Source organism: Schistocerca nitens, chromosome 1, assembly GCF_023898315.1.
Source record: "Schistocerca nitens isolate TAMUIC-IGC-003100 chromosome 1, iqSchNite1.1, whole genome shotgun sequence".
Classification (NCBI taxonomy): Eukaryota; Metazoa; Arthropoda; class Insecta; order Orthoptera; family Acrididae; genus Schistocerca; species Schistocerca nitens.
In genome coordinates, this window is record NC_064614.1 from 45,838,321 (window position 1) to 45,853,055 (window position 14,735).

The following is a 14,735-nucleotide window of genomic DNA, read 5'->3' on the forward strand; positions in this document are numbered from 1 at the left end:
TCTACTATTCCGCTCAGTGAAAGAGACTTCCCGAGTGCGATTACTACAGAGGATTCAAAAGCGTATGCGGTCATTACTTCAACTTAAGTGAGAATCCTCCGAAGATACCACATTTTGCCACTTAGCACGGCAGTGTCTTCGTTAACGTACCCATTGCAGTCTGCAGCGTTGGTGGGTTCTGGTCAATGGAAGCCGTCGCAATGGCATGCGTGCCACCAGTCCAGCGCGCAGAAGATGGCGTCCAACCATCAGCGGTGACATTTCCTCACCTGTTGCAGTGCTTCAAGGTCGCACCAACACAATGGACAAAGTTTATCTGTACCCAGGGGCGGTGGCAAGGGTGGGGGGGGGGGGAAATCTATGGGGTTACAGCCCCCCCTCCCTCCTCCAATGGAGTATCATATTACACTGAATAAAATGATTTCAGAAATCAGCGAATACATTACTTCAACAGATCCAGAAGGAGAGCTGAAACTATGGAAGAAAAGGTGGGTTGATGAAAGTAAAAGATCTGAAACAGCAACTGAAGATTTAAAGAACTGTGACAAGCAGTTTTTCCCAAATTTATACGTTTTACTTCAAATATTTGGGACTATTCGTGTCACCACAGGCACTCCTGAACGAAGCTTCTTTACTTTGAGACGAATAAAGACTTATTTGCTTAACACAATGTGGCAGGTGAGACTAAGTGTATTGGCTCTTGCGAATATCCACAAAGAAAGAGATGTGGACATTGAAAATATCATTGACACATTCAGTAAAAAGAAACAGAGACGAATGAGCGTGACAAATTGGGCTGAAGACGGAAGTATCCAGTGGATTTCGTCACAGAATTTTTTTTGATGTCCATGTCAAGTTCAAGCTTTTACATTCATGTCATCTTCTGTACCTAGAAAATTAATGAAAACTTATTTGTTGTAAGTTGACCTTTCTTAAGGTTTATGTAATTTATAAAAGCTCCCACATTAAAATAAGTTCTTTTTTTAACCCTGAACCCCAAAACAATTACAAAAACTACTTTAAACAACATAAAATTTTACCAATTTGTCGGTGGTGGACTCTCCTTTTGTTAAGCGATATTCCATTCCCCCAAACCCCCTCCCCCATTAGCTCCCAACCCGTCCCCCTTGACCGACTTCTAGAATCGCCTCTGTATGTCCCTTACAGCCAAGAGGACAATATGGCGGTTATCTCGCGCTGTCGTCACATTGTGTCGTACAGTAACCTGAGGGCGCTGTGGACGGTCCTTTTCTCTCCGCTGGCTCCACGTACACCCTCACTGTTGAGGCAGTGTGCCTTGTACAAGTCGCATTGTCACGGAACGAGAGGACCGCCTCCTGGAAACCGATCACTCTGCCCCTTTAAAACGCACTCACATGGCGATATTTCACTTTGTGACAGCGAGCCATGGTGGCACTTGGTTACACATTTTCACATTCTATGACGGCTCCACACAGACTAAGCATTATGTAACACCGACCTTCCCAGTCACACAAAGGACGGCGCTGTTGGGCCTACGTGTACGTCACTTATCTGCCGTTTAAATCACTTATTATGGTTGCACTGTTTTGTACATCGTCTTATCTTTGCATTTTGCAGACCACTGCATCTGAGTGTTTCACTTTTTACAAACGTCAGTGTATTTTCACATTATTAGCGTGCACTGTTGAAGAAAAAGTGCGCATATCTGCAGTTTCGAAACTCTTGCTTGACGTTTCGGTTCAATTCTCTGTTTCGTTTTTCAGGCGAACAGCTGTGGTAGTTGACTTTCGGTATAAGGAGTCACCCTTATTCTGCTACTGGCCTTCTCAACAGAGGAGCAGGTTCACCTTGCCTTGTGGTGGGAAATTGTCTGCCAAAGTGGAAGAATCAGCACTTATCGAGGCCGTGAGGTAGTAGTACACAACGAAAATCACTACACTGAATATACGTAAAGTGAATTCACAGAACATACTGCTTTCCACAATTATCTCACGATTATAACTTTCTTCGTAAATACACTCCTGGAAATTGAAATAAGAACACCGTGAATTCATTGTCCCAGGAAGGGGAAACTTTATTGACACATTCCTGGGGTCAGATACATCACATGATCACACTGACAGAACCACAGGCACATAGACACAGGCAACAGAGCATGCACAATGTCGGCACTAGTACAGTGTATATCCACCTTTCGCAGCAATGCAGGCTGCTATTCTCCCATGGAGACGATCGTAGCGATGCTGGATGTAGTCCTGTGGAACGGCTTGCCATGCCATTTCCACCTGGCGCCTCAGTTGGACCAGCGTTCGTACTGGACGTGCAGACCGCGTGAGACGACGCTTCATCCAGTCCCAAACATGCTCAATGGGGGACAGATCCGGAGATCTTGCTGGCCAGGGTAGTTGACTTACACCTTCTAGAGCACGTTGGGTGGCACGGGATACATGCGGACGTGCATTGTCCTGTTGGAAGAGCAAGTTCCCTTGCCGGTCTAGGAATGGTAGAACGATGGGTTCGATGACGGTTTGGATGTACCGTGCACTATTCAGTGTCCCCTCGACGATCACCAGTGGTGTATGGCCAGTGTAGGAGATCGCTCCCCACACCATGATGCCGGGTGTTGGCCCTTTGTGCCTCGGTCGTATGCAGTCCTGATTGTGGCGCTCACCTGCACGGCGCCAAACACGCATACGACCATCATTGGCACCAAGGCAGAAGCGACTCTCATCGCTGAAGACGACACGTCTCCATTCGTCCCTCCATTCACGCCTGTCGCGACACCACTGGAGGCGGGCTGCACGATGTTGGGGCGTGAGCGGAAGACGGCCTAACGGTGTGCGGGACCGTAGCCCAGCTTCATGGAGACGGTTGCGAATGGTCCTCGCCGATACCCCAGGAGCAACAGTGTCCCTAATTTGCTGGGAAGTGGCGGTGCGGTCCCCTACGGCACTGCGTAGGATCCTACGGTCTTGGCGTGCATCCGTGCGTCGCTGCGGTCCGGTCCCAGGTCGACGGGCACGTGCACCTTCCGCCGACCACTGGCGACAACATCGATGTACTGTGGAGACCTCACGCCCCACGTGTTGAGCAATTCGGCCGTACGTCCACCCGGCCTCCCGCATGCCCACTATACGCCCTCGCTCAAAGTCCGTCAACTGCACATACGGTTCACGTCCACGCTGTCGCGGCATGCTACCAGTGTTAAAGACTGCGATGGAGCTCCGTATGCCACGGCAAACTGGCTGACACTGACGGCGGCGGCGCACAAATGCTGCGCAGCTAGCGCTATTCGACGGCCAACACCGCGGTTCCTGGTGTGTCCGCTGTGCCGTGCGTGTGATCATTGCTTGTACAGCCCTCTCGCAGTGTCCGGAGCAAGTATGGTGGGTCTGACACACCGGTGTCAATGTGTTCTTTTTTCCATTTCCAGGAATGTAAATTCCTCTGGCAAGCCCGTCTCCCGTTCGGATCTGTGATGGTGATTGCCCTGGAAAGATTACCAGAAAGACGAATAACAAAGACCGGTTCACAGTGGGCGTCAAGGAACGAAACGGAATGGCAGATCATTCCACGATACATTTCAAATGTCGACGTCCACAGAGTCAATGGATCGGAGCTGGATCTCAGCGTCAAGGATTCATCTACATTTACATCGTACTCCCCAAGCTACCTGACGGTTATTGGCAGTAGATGAATCCTAATGGTGACGCTGCTTCTTTATTGAAACAACTCCCCATATGGCCTCCCAGTGCTGTGTGAAGACCGTTCCAGACCACCCTATCTTAGAAAAATCCAAGGGGGTAGCGGGAATCGAACGCGGGTCCTCCGACACCAGAAGTGCGACGCTAGCGATTACCGCCCCCTATCTGTTTCTTCGTCGTCTTTCGTTTTGATGAAGATCGGTTCTGTGTGCACGTGCTATGACCTCGTTTCAACGTCTATTCCATGAAATCATTAATCAATGCATTATTATTATTACTAGTATTATTACAGTTATTATTGCAGAGAGTTGCCACCCTTCTAAACGAATGCACTGAGCAACCTCGCCTGTCACCGTTCGGCTGTTTAGGCTCTCAACTACACTCCTGGAAATTGAAATAAGAACACCGTGAATTCATTGTCCCAGGAAGGGGAAACTTTATTGACACATTCCTGGGGTCAGATACATCACATGATCACACTGACAGAACCACAGGCACATAGACACAGGCAACAGAGCATGCACAATGTCGGCACTAGTACAGTGTATATCCACGTTTCACAGCAATGCAGGCTGCTATTCTCCCATGGAGACGATCGTAGAGATGCTGGATGTAGTCCTGTGGAACGGCTTGCCATGCCATTTCCACCTGGCGCCTCAGTTGGACCAGCGTTCGTGCTGGGCGTGCAGACCGCGTGAGACGACGCTTCATCCAGTCCCAAACATGCTCAATGGGGGACAGATCCGGAGATCTTGCTGGCCAGGGTAGTTGACTTACACCTTCTAGAGCATGTTGGGTGGCACGGGATACATGCGGACGTGCATTGTCCTGTTGGAACAGCAAGTACCCTTGCCGGTCTAGGAATGGTAGAACGATGGGTTCGATGACGGTTTGGATGTACCGTGCACTATTCAGTGTCCCCTCGACGATCACCAGTGGTGTACGGCCAGTGTAGGAGATCGCTCCCCACACCATGATGCCAGGTGTTGGCCCTGTGTGCCTCGGTCGTATGCAGTCCTGATTGTGGCGCTCACCTGCACGGCGTCAAACACGCATACGACCATCATTGGCACCAAGGCAGAAGCGACTCTCATCGCTGAAGACGACACGTCTCCATTCGTCCCTCCATTCACGCCTGTCGCGACACCACTGGAGGCGGGCTGCACGATGTTGGGGCGTGAGCGGAAGACGGCCTAACGGTGTGCGGGACCGTAGCCCAGCTTCATGGAGACGGTTGCGAATGGTCCTCGCCGATACCCCAGGAGCAACAGTGTCCCTAATTTGCTGGGAAGTGGCGGTGCGGTCCCCTACGGCACTGCGTAGGATCCTACGGTCTTGGCGTGCATCCGTGCGTCGCTGCGGTCCGGCCCCAGGTCGACGGGCACGTGCACCTTCCGCCGACCACTGGCGACAACATCGATGTACTGTGGAGACCTCACGCCCCACGTGTTGAGCAATTCGGCGGTACGTCCACCCGGCCTCCCGCATGCCCACTATACGCCCTCGCTCAAAGTCCGTCAACTGCACATACGGTTCACGTCCACGCTGTCGCGGCATGCTACCAGTGTTAAAGACTGCGATGGAGCTCCGTATGCCACGGCACACTGGCTGACACTGACGGCGGCGGTGCACAAATGCTGCGCAGCTAGCGCCATTCGACGGCCAACACCGCGGTTCCTGGTGTGTCCGCTGTGCCGTGCGTGTGATCATTGCTTGTACAGCCCTCTCGCAGTGTCCAGAGCAAGTATGGTGGGTCTGACATACCGGTGTCAATGTGTTCTTTTTTCCATTTCCAGGAGTGTATTTAGCACTTTGACAAACTAACTCTTTGTGGCAGAAATTTCTCGACGATATGTAGAAGGATTCTGTTACGACGCTACGTAGATAGACGTTTTAATCCATTTATAGTGACTTTTCAAGTGTTGACAAATTGCAGTTAATTTTCCTGCTGTCAACATGACAACTCATAGGTAACAATAGTAATTTCATAATTCTACAGCAAAAGGAGATAATTTTTTCTATGCTATCTAGATTAAACGTCCCGTAAATAATCAAGAATATTATCTTTACGTACTTTAAACCGGATGTACTATGACTGCCGTGGTTGCTTTGACCGTACACCAAAAGTTTCACCGTTCTCTACTAGCTCCCGGCTGGGTATTTGGTGTATACTATTTGGCGGTGAATTCTATTAACACCAATAAAGTGCGTCATGTAGTGCCGATCTTCTTGCGCAACGGTTGGCTTACCTGTTGCGACTTATAATTGAATTCGAAAACTGTGTTAAAATTAACCTGTGCACGATCCACCGATATAGTTTAGAGGGAGCCGGAGCTGGTCAAATCCAAAAAATTACGATTTTTTTTTTGCTACCGAAAATTAATTGGAACATTCCTCTTTAATGTAAACTTTGAATTATTGTTCTACTCGCCCTAGAAGTGGAGCTATTACCATTTTCCCCCACGCCTGCAGGGGAAATGGGCTGCCGCTGAATGCATCTAACACCCTCTCGTCACTTCCTGGCGAACTGCTTGGAATTTTCTCGGCCTGTTACGCATACAGCGCCTTATGTTACGCATACAGCGATTGTGCTAGGGTTGGCTATGTTGTTTTTTGGGACAAATGAAGCGCTAAGACCGCGGAACGTCGTCTCTTTACAGTTTCGAATTAGTTCAGTGTTGCGCCTGTTCTTGGTAGTATTATACTTCTTGTATTAAGCGTTGATATGGTCACGATGCCACGTTTTAGTAACCGTGTATACAGAAGAAGAAGAACGTAGGGAAAAGAAAATTAACACTAATACCAAGTTGCGGTACTACAATTACTGAAACAGTGCGTTCTTCTGCTAAGCAACACATGGCCGGCCATAGCCCTGTGACATCTTCTAGCAAGAAGCTGACTGGTGGAAGTGACAGATTTCGTGAATATGTTAGTGACAGTGATGATATTAACGAAGTACTGAATATTGGATTATTATCTTCTGTGCTGAAAGAAAGTGTTCTGTGCAAAATGTGTTCAAGTGTAGGAGTGGGACTAGAGATAACAAAGCACTTTGGTTTAGCTTGTGAGATGAAGATAATCTGTGCATGTTGCAAGTATCAAGTGACTTTCTACAATTCAAATGCCAGTCTCTTTGGTGAAAATGTACGATCTAGAGTGTTTGATGTGAATGTTCGATTTGTGTATGGTCTTCGATCCATTGGAAAAGCGTCTGCTGCTGGTAAACTGTTTTGTGGTATTATGAACTTGCCATCGCCTCCAAGCAAATTTGGGTACTACTGTGAACTGGTAGGATCCTCTGTTGAAGGTGTGGCTTTGAAAACCATGAAGGAAGCAGTGGAGGAATCTGTAGAAATGAACGGTGGTTCTAGGGATTTGGTAGTGGCATTAGATGGTTCCTGGCAAAAAAGGGGTCATAAATCCCTGAATGGGGTTGTAACTGCTACTTGTGATGATAGCGCAAAAGTGACAGATGTTGCAATATCATCAAAACATTGTAGGTGCAAAAATAAAATAAAAGGAGAGCACAGTGGAACCTGTGAGGCAAATTTTAGTGGATCAAGTGGAGCAATGGAAGTGGATGGAGTGAAACAAATTTTTGAACGTTCAGTTCCCAGATACAACGTTAGGTACAAATACTACCTTGGGGATGGTGACTCCAAAGGTTTCAAGACTATAGAGGAACAGAAACCATATGGAAATGAACTTGTAGTTGAAAAGTTGGAATGCATTGGGCATGTGCAAAAGCGTATGCGTGCGCAGCTTCGAAGGCTCAAACAAACTTTGGGTTCAAGTAAGCTCAGTGATGGAAAGACAATAGGAGGGAGAGGCAGGCTTACTGATGAGGTGATTGAACGTCTACAGAGATACTATGGGTATGCTATAAGGCAAAATACTAGTATTGTTAGTGACATGCGAAAAGCAGTGTGGGCATTGTTCCTTCATACTGCCTCTTCCGATGAATACCCTCAACACAGCCTGTGCCCAAAAGATTCCTGGTGCAAATATAATGCAAAGAAGGACTATGATCACAAACATGGTTTGCCAGCAGCTGTGATAAATGCAATAAAACCAATTTTTCATGACTTAGCACAGCCAGAATTGTTACACAAATGTCTACATGGAGAGACACAGAATCCTAATGAGAGCGTAAACAATTTGATTTGGAAAGTGATTCCTAAAAGGGTGTTTGTAAGCATAAAAACACTGCACTTTGGCATTTATGATGCAATAGGAACCTACAACCAAGGGAACAGTGTGAAGTGTGAAGTTCTGAAGGCATTAGGATTTACAGCTGGGGTGAACACTGTACGAGCACTAAGAAATATTGACAGAGAAAGGATAAGAGGAGCAGAAAGAAGAGAAAGGCATATGAAGTATGATGGAACAACAGGCCAGAAAAGAAGACAGAAGAGGAAGCTTTTGGAGGATGAAGAAGAAGACCCTGATAATCCATCCTATAGTGCAGGAATGTATTGAGAAACTTTGATAGCCATTTCCCATAAATTAGAATTTTTCAAATATAAGGAACATTTTCTCAAAATCCACTCAAGCTAGAGAGATTAAATTTTTATACAGCACTCCTAGTGGTCAAACTTACATTGTAACACAGCCATTTGGCAATATGTTCAGTAGTTCCATTTCAGTTTAATTATAAAGCAATTATTTGTAAAAAAAATTGGGTCATTAATAAAAAAAATAATTGGAAGGAAACTAGAAAAGATACTCCAAAATCCCTCTGTCATAACTGCAATACTAAACCACTCTATATGTAAAAAAAATCAAATTTTTCTATTTGGTAGTTTATTCATAAATGTTCCTCAAACTTAGTGATTTTAACATGGGCAGCATAGGCACCTCCGGCTCCCCTTAAGTGCAAACCGATCCATGTTTTCAAATATAGTATCATGTATGTTACTCCATTAATTCTCAGGACAGACCACTCATTAGCTTTTTGCATATGTGTTTATACTTATTACTATATAACTATTTCTGAGATCTTGTGCATGATACGCCTATTTCAGGGTTACTTTGACCACTGGACATTGTTACCTAAGAACCTGTATATATAATTTACTAAACAATGTTCTTGCCAATGACAAGGTGGAACTAGGGAATACATACATTAGTCATTGGTATATAGATGAAGGCTCGTTTGCAATTGTTAATGTATCTACAACTAACAAAAACAAATGTCAATTATATATCGCTGAAATTGCTAGCTGTTGTGATTCAGGTACAACATATAAAGTCAAATACTTCCGGAAACAAGAAAATAATTTTCTTTGGCAACAAGCGCCAATTATTGTCTCGATAAATGAAGAACATATAACCTTAATTTTAACTGCAACTGATATCTTGAAATGAGGGTTTAGGTAAGATGGACTAAACTGAAGATATTAGGCTCATGTGAATTTGGAGCTATGTGTGTAGTCTCTATATTAGTTCCTTTCATTATATTCACAATTCTGACGATACCTCACACTGACATATACAACGTACTAAGTGTTTTCTTTAAGAAAACTTTAGATCAATGTAGCTATTTCTGGTTGGTCAAAATTTCATTGTGTTTTTGAAATACTAGTCACAAATGGAATGTTAGCTGACTGCCATGGTACAAGTATAAGCCCCAAATCCATGCTAACTTCGACGATCTAAATTTTTTCCATTACTTCCTCTGCATTTTAGAAAATTTGTTGTACTTTCTTCACACAAGCCCCTGTGCTCACTAACACAAATATCGCAGCAGTTAAAAAACAATAATGATAATCACATTTGAATGGGAAAGTGGGTCAAATTATACTTAGCTTACGGTACCTTAAAACCGGCATTATTAATGCGAATAATTTAACGTTACAGAGTAAGAATAAGAAATAAATCAGGACCCACCCACATTATCACATGACGTACAGCGGGTGCGTGACTGCCTTACCAACTTTCGTATTTGTAGAAACGACGGTCGCTTGGGACAATTAAAAGGTATCAGTGAATCTTGCATCGTAATTATGATGGCTCTCACTTATTTTTTACTACCGTTTCGTAGCCTATGATATTATTTCTTGACAATATTCCTAAAAGCTCTGTTCGTTTAGTCATTTATCTGAAAATGGACTTAGTAAACTGTTAACTTAACATAAATACTGAAAGCAGCCATGGTTGTGGCTTCGGCGCATCCTCAACTATTATTTTTTGGATTGATTGACCTATCTACATCTATATCTACCTATACATCCACACTCTGCGATGCACCTCACGGTGTGTGGCGGAGAGTTCGTCTGACATCACAATATTTTTTTTCCCCTTTCCTCTTTCATTCGCGAATGCTGCGAGGGATGAATGGTTGTCGATAAACTTCCGTATGAACTCTAACTTACCTCAATTTTCTAGTAGTCATTTTTCTAAATTTATGTGAGGGGAAAGTAACGTATACTCACAGGATTTCAAAAGTAAATCTTTCCATGATGAACAACGCCCATCTTGTAGCAACTGAAACTAAATTTTATTGATCATCTACGTGGCGTTCCAGCGTCTACTAAACGATACCGTGACGAAACGTACTGCTTGTCAATTCTCTAGCTCTTCTCTTAACCCAATCTGATTGTGTGTCCGACAAAGATGAGGTCTCGGCACAGCTCCGTCTCTATCCTACAGAAAAAGCAGTTCATTGTTTCAGAAGTTTTCATTGGAGCCCGCTACAGCCTCCTAGACTTAGATTCCTAGTTGTCCTCTGAGTATCATCAGGTTGAAACGGGATCAGCATATACACTGCTGTTTCGGCCTCATAGCCGTGAGATAAAGTGATTCTGTTTTAACCATTAATTGAGCAAAATGCACGAGAAAATTTATTTAGTTACTACTGCATGACACGTGGGTGCAAGGCTTCGTGTCTAGTCACTGTCGACATCTCCCAAAATTTGTACAATGGAACTGATGAAATGGGATTGATTTGGACTGAAGATAATGGCTTTTATTTAAGTTTATAATTATTATTTGGTCTCAACCATACGTGGATTACAGGAAAAACCGACTGAGGTTGCATTATGCGTGGTGTCTCCAACACACTCACACAAAGACTTGCCCCATATTCTACATTTGAAAAAGCATATAAGGTGCAAAACCTGTTTGGTGATTGAAATGCCATCTTACTAAATTCGATCGCTCATCAAATATAGCTCACAAACAGAACAGAATCTGTCCCGCATGATTTAAACGATGAGTGCCACTCTGCCGTGCATCATTATCAGTGCCTAAGAAAACTCGTCAGACCGATTAAGGCTCGGTGAACATGTAGAAAAAGATTCGCTTATGATCCAGGTTTCCTTACGATACGGGTTAGTTGTGTGAGAGGAGTCTTTTAACTCCATAGACCTCCAGAATCAGGCAAACTCCTCCCGAACAGGCCATGAAGGCCCAACGGTACCGACCGGCCGCCGTGTCATCCTCAGCCCACAGGCGTCACTGGATGGTGATATGGAGGGGCATGTGGTCAGCACACCGCTCTCCCGGCCGTATGTCAGTTTCCGATACCTGAGCCGCTACTTCTCGATCAAGTAGCCCCTCAGTTGGCCTCACAATGGCTGAGTAAACCCCGATTGCCAACCGCGCTCGGCCTACCGGATGGTCACCCATCCAAGTGCTGGCCCAGCCCGACAGGGCTTAACTTCGGTGATCTGACGGGAACCGGTGTTACCACTGCGGCAAGGCCGCTGGCTAGAATCAGGCAAAGATACTGAAAAATTTGCGTGATAATAGTTTGTTCAGGAACTCACTAACATTATCGTGCTACTCAAATTTCAGACATGTATAAAATCCTATTGGCACTTCATGCACCTATATAGACATATTACATACTTTAAATGAAACATTCTCAGACCAAAATAATGCAGGAATTGCCTTAAACTTAGGGAATGTAGGAAAATGTATTTATCCACGTGATGCGTGACTTTGTCTTCTCCTTGAAGTTTCAAAGGCTCTGTTGCGCTCTGGTGGTCACAGTGAGAAACAAAACTGCCAAACGGAAGCTGAAAACTCGCGCAATCCTTGCAGTCCGGAGTGACGCGGAAGTGTGATGTAATGAAGCCAGAAAAAATTTACAACCAAACCTGCACGACCGTACATCTACATCTACATTCATACTCCGCAAGCCACCCAACGGTGTGTGGCGGAGGGCACTTTACGTGCCACTGTCATTACCTCCCTTTCCTGTTCCAGTCGCGTATGGTTCGCGGGAAGAACGACTGTCTGAAAGCCTCCGTGCGCGCTCTAATCTCTCTAATTTTACATTCGTGATCTCCTCGGGAGGTATAAGTAGGGGGAAGCAATATACTCGATACCTCATCCAGAAACGCACCCTCTCGAAACCTGGCGAGCAAGCTACACCGCGATGCAGAGCGCCTCTCTTGCAGAGTCTGCCACTTGAGTTTATTAAACATCTCCGTAACGCTATCACGGTTACCAAATAACCCTGTGACGAAACGCGCCGCTCTTCTTTGGATCTTCTCTACCTCCTCCGTCAACCCGATCTGGTACGGATCCCACACTGATGAGCAATACTCAAGTATAGGTCGAACGAGTGTTTTGTAAGCCACCTCCTTTGTAGCTGGACTAAATTTTCTAAGGACTCTCCCAATGAATCTCAACCTGGTACCCGCCTTACCAACAATTAATTTTATATGATCATTCCACTTCAAATCGTTCCGCACGCATACTCCCAGATATTTTACAGAAGTAACTGCTACCAGTGTTTGTTCCGCTATCATATAATCATACAATAAAGGATCCTTCTTTCTATGTATTCGCAATACATTACATTTGTCTATGTTAAGGGACAGTTGCCACTCCCTGCACCAAGTGCCTATCCGCTGCAGATCTTCCTGCATTTCGCTACAATTTTCTAATGCTGCAACTTCTCTGTATACTATAGAATCATCCGCGAAAAGCCGCATGGAACTTCCGACACTATCTACTAGGTCATTTATATATATTGTGAAAAGCAATGGTCCCATAACACTCCCCTGTGGCACGCCAGAGGTTACCTTAACGTCTGTAGACGTCTCTCCATTGATAACAACATGCTGTGTTCTGTTTGCTAAAAACTCTTCAATCCAGCCACACAGCTGGTCTGATATTCCGTAGGCTCTTACTTTGTTTATCAGGCGACAGTGCGGAACTGTACGGGCGAGGATGGAAAGGGCCAGAATATCCTCGATCAGAATAGAACGAACAAGAATGCTCTGATCTCGTTCAAAACTTGGAAAGCAAGCCTAGGGCCCGAAAGCCCTGGCTCCACCTTGGCCGATGCCAGAAAGGCATCAAAGATCGTCGGTAGAGAAAACGATCCCAATAGGCTCCACAGCGGACATACCCAGGTCGATCAGTTAATCCAACGAGGTTGCGAGTGAGTAATGGACAAGTAATAAACCAAGTATCTAGAAGTTGGCAAACACAAAAGGAAACTTCCAAGCCTTTCCAGTTCTCAGTGAAGGTAACCACTATTTAGAACAGGGATAAAATGTTTGGTCAGATGTTTAACAAAACGCGTCTCTGCGTTTGTAAAGCCAAGCGCATTACTTCTACGTCTACGTCTATATTACTGTTCCGAAATTGAATGGTTCAAATGGCTCTGAGCACTATGCGACTTAACTTCTGAGGTCATCAGTCGCCTAGAACTTAGAACCACTTAAACCTGACTGACCTAAGGACATCACACACATCCATGCCCGAGGCAGGATTCGAACCTGTGACCGTAGTGGTCGCGCGGTTCCAGACTAAAGCGCCTAGAACCGCTCGGCCACACTGGCCGGCGAGAATTTTGGGAATGTGTAGTTGAGGTGTAAAGCAGACCGCAGGTAGGACAGTAGTACGATCCATTGTTGAGCGCCGTCCTGGTGTTCGGGATCCGCAGCAGGTCTGATTAAAGGAAGACATCTAAGCAGTTCAGTGGGAGGCTGCTAGATTTGTTACCACTAGGTTCGAGATACTTCGGGAACTCAATCGGGAATCACTGGAGAGAATTCGACGAGACCGAGAAAGTTTAGAGAACCAAATTTGAGGCTGACTGTAGAACGATCCTACTGCCGCCATCGTACATTCCGCGTAAAAAAAGTCGAAGATTACAGATATTAGGACGCGTACAGAGGCATATAGACTATCATTTTTCTCTCGCTCTGTTTGCGAGTGGAGCGTGAAAGGAAATCACTACCAGTGGTACAAGGTACCCTCCGCTACGCACCATACGGTGGCATGGGGATTATGTAGAACGATCCTACGGCCGCCAACGTGCATTCCGCGTAAGAAAGACGAAGATAAGATTACAGAGATAGGACGCGTACGGAGGCATATAGATAGTCATTTTTCCTCTCGCTCTATTTGCGAGTGGAGCGTGAAAGGAAATGACTACCAGTGGTACAAGGTACCCTCCACCACGCACCACACGGTGGCCTTGCGGATTATGTAGATGTAAATGCAGATGTAGATCTAGATGTAGAATAGAAGCCACGACTACTGAAATTGTGCTTCGTGAACTAAAACGAAACGGGGTTTCAAATGGCTCTGAGCACTATGGAACTTAACTTTTGAGGTCATCAGTCGGCCGGCCGGCGTAACGTCGTTTGATATCATCCATTCTGCTACGCTAAAACTGCCTCGGATAATTGTTATTTGTCATTTTAGTTTTAGTTCAGACCTGAATCATTGCTGGAGTTGGAACAGGTAAGACTCTGCATATATCAGGCGGCCCTTGTCCAATTTGGTGTTGATAACCTACGACTTTAGTCGCTTCACAGCGTATAACCAGTTATGAAGTGAATTAAGGAAGTGCGCCCAGCTGAAATTAGAGGGTGCGATCGACTGTTGGGGGCCGTTATCACTTTTGGTGACAGCAGCGCCAGTGGACTGGATTCCCTCGCCTGGCGCAGCGGTGGCTACCGCTGGGCCGGCAGCGCGGCGCGCATTTTAATGAAGCGCCAGCGGGGGCGGCGGGGGCGGAGGAGGCGGCGCCAGTAACGAGCGCCGCGCCGCCAGCGTAATCCGCCCCCGCCGCCGCTGCCT

The 14,735-nt window shown here is 45.7% G+C and overlaps 1 pseudogene; it reads right to left on the minus strand.

Moving 5' to 3' along the window:
- Positions 1-11,279: 11,279 nt before the first annotated feature.
- On the minus strand, positions 11,280-11,397 carry LOC126209440 (5S ribosomal RNA; annotated as a pseudogene).
- Positions 11,398-14,735: the final 3,338 nt, after the last annotated feature.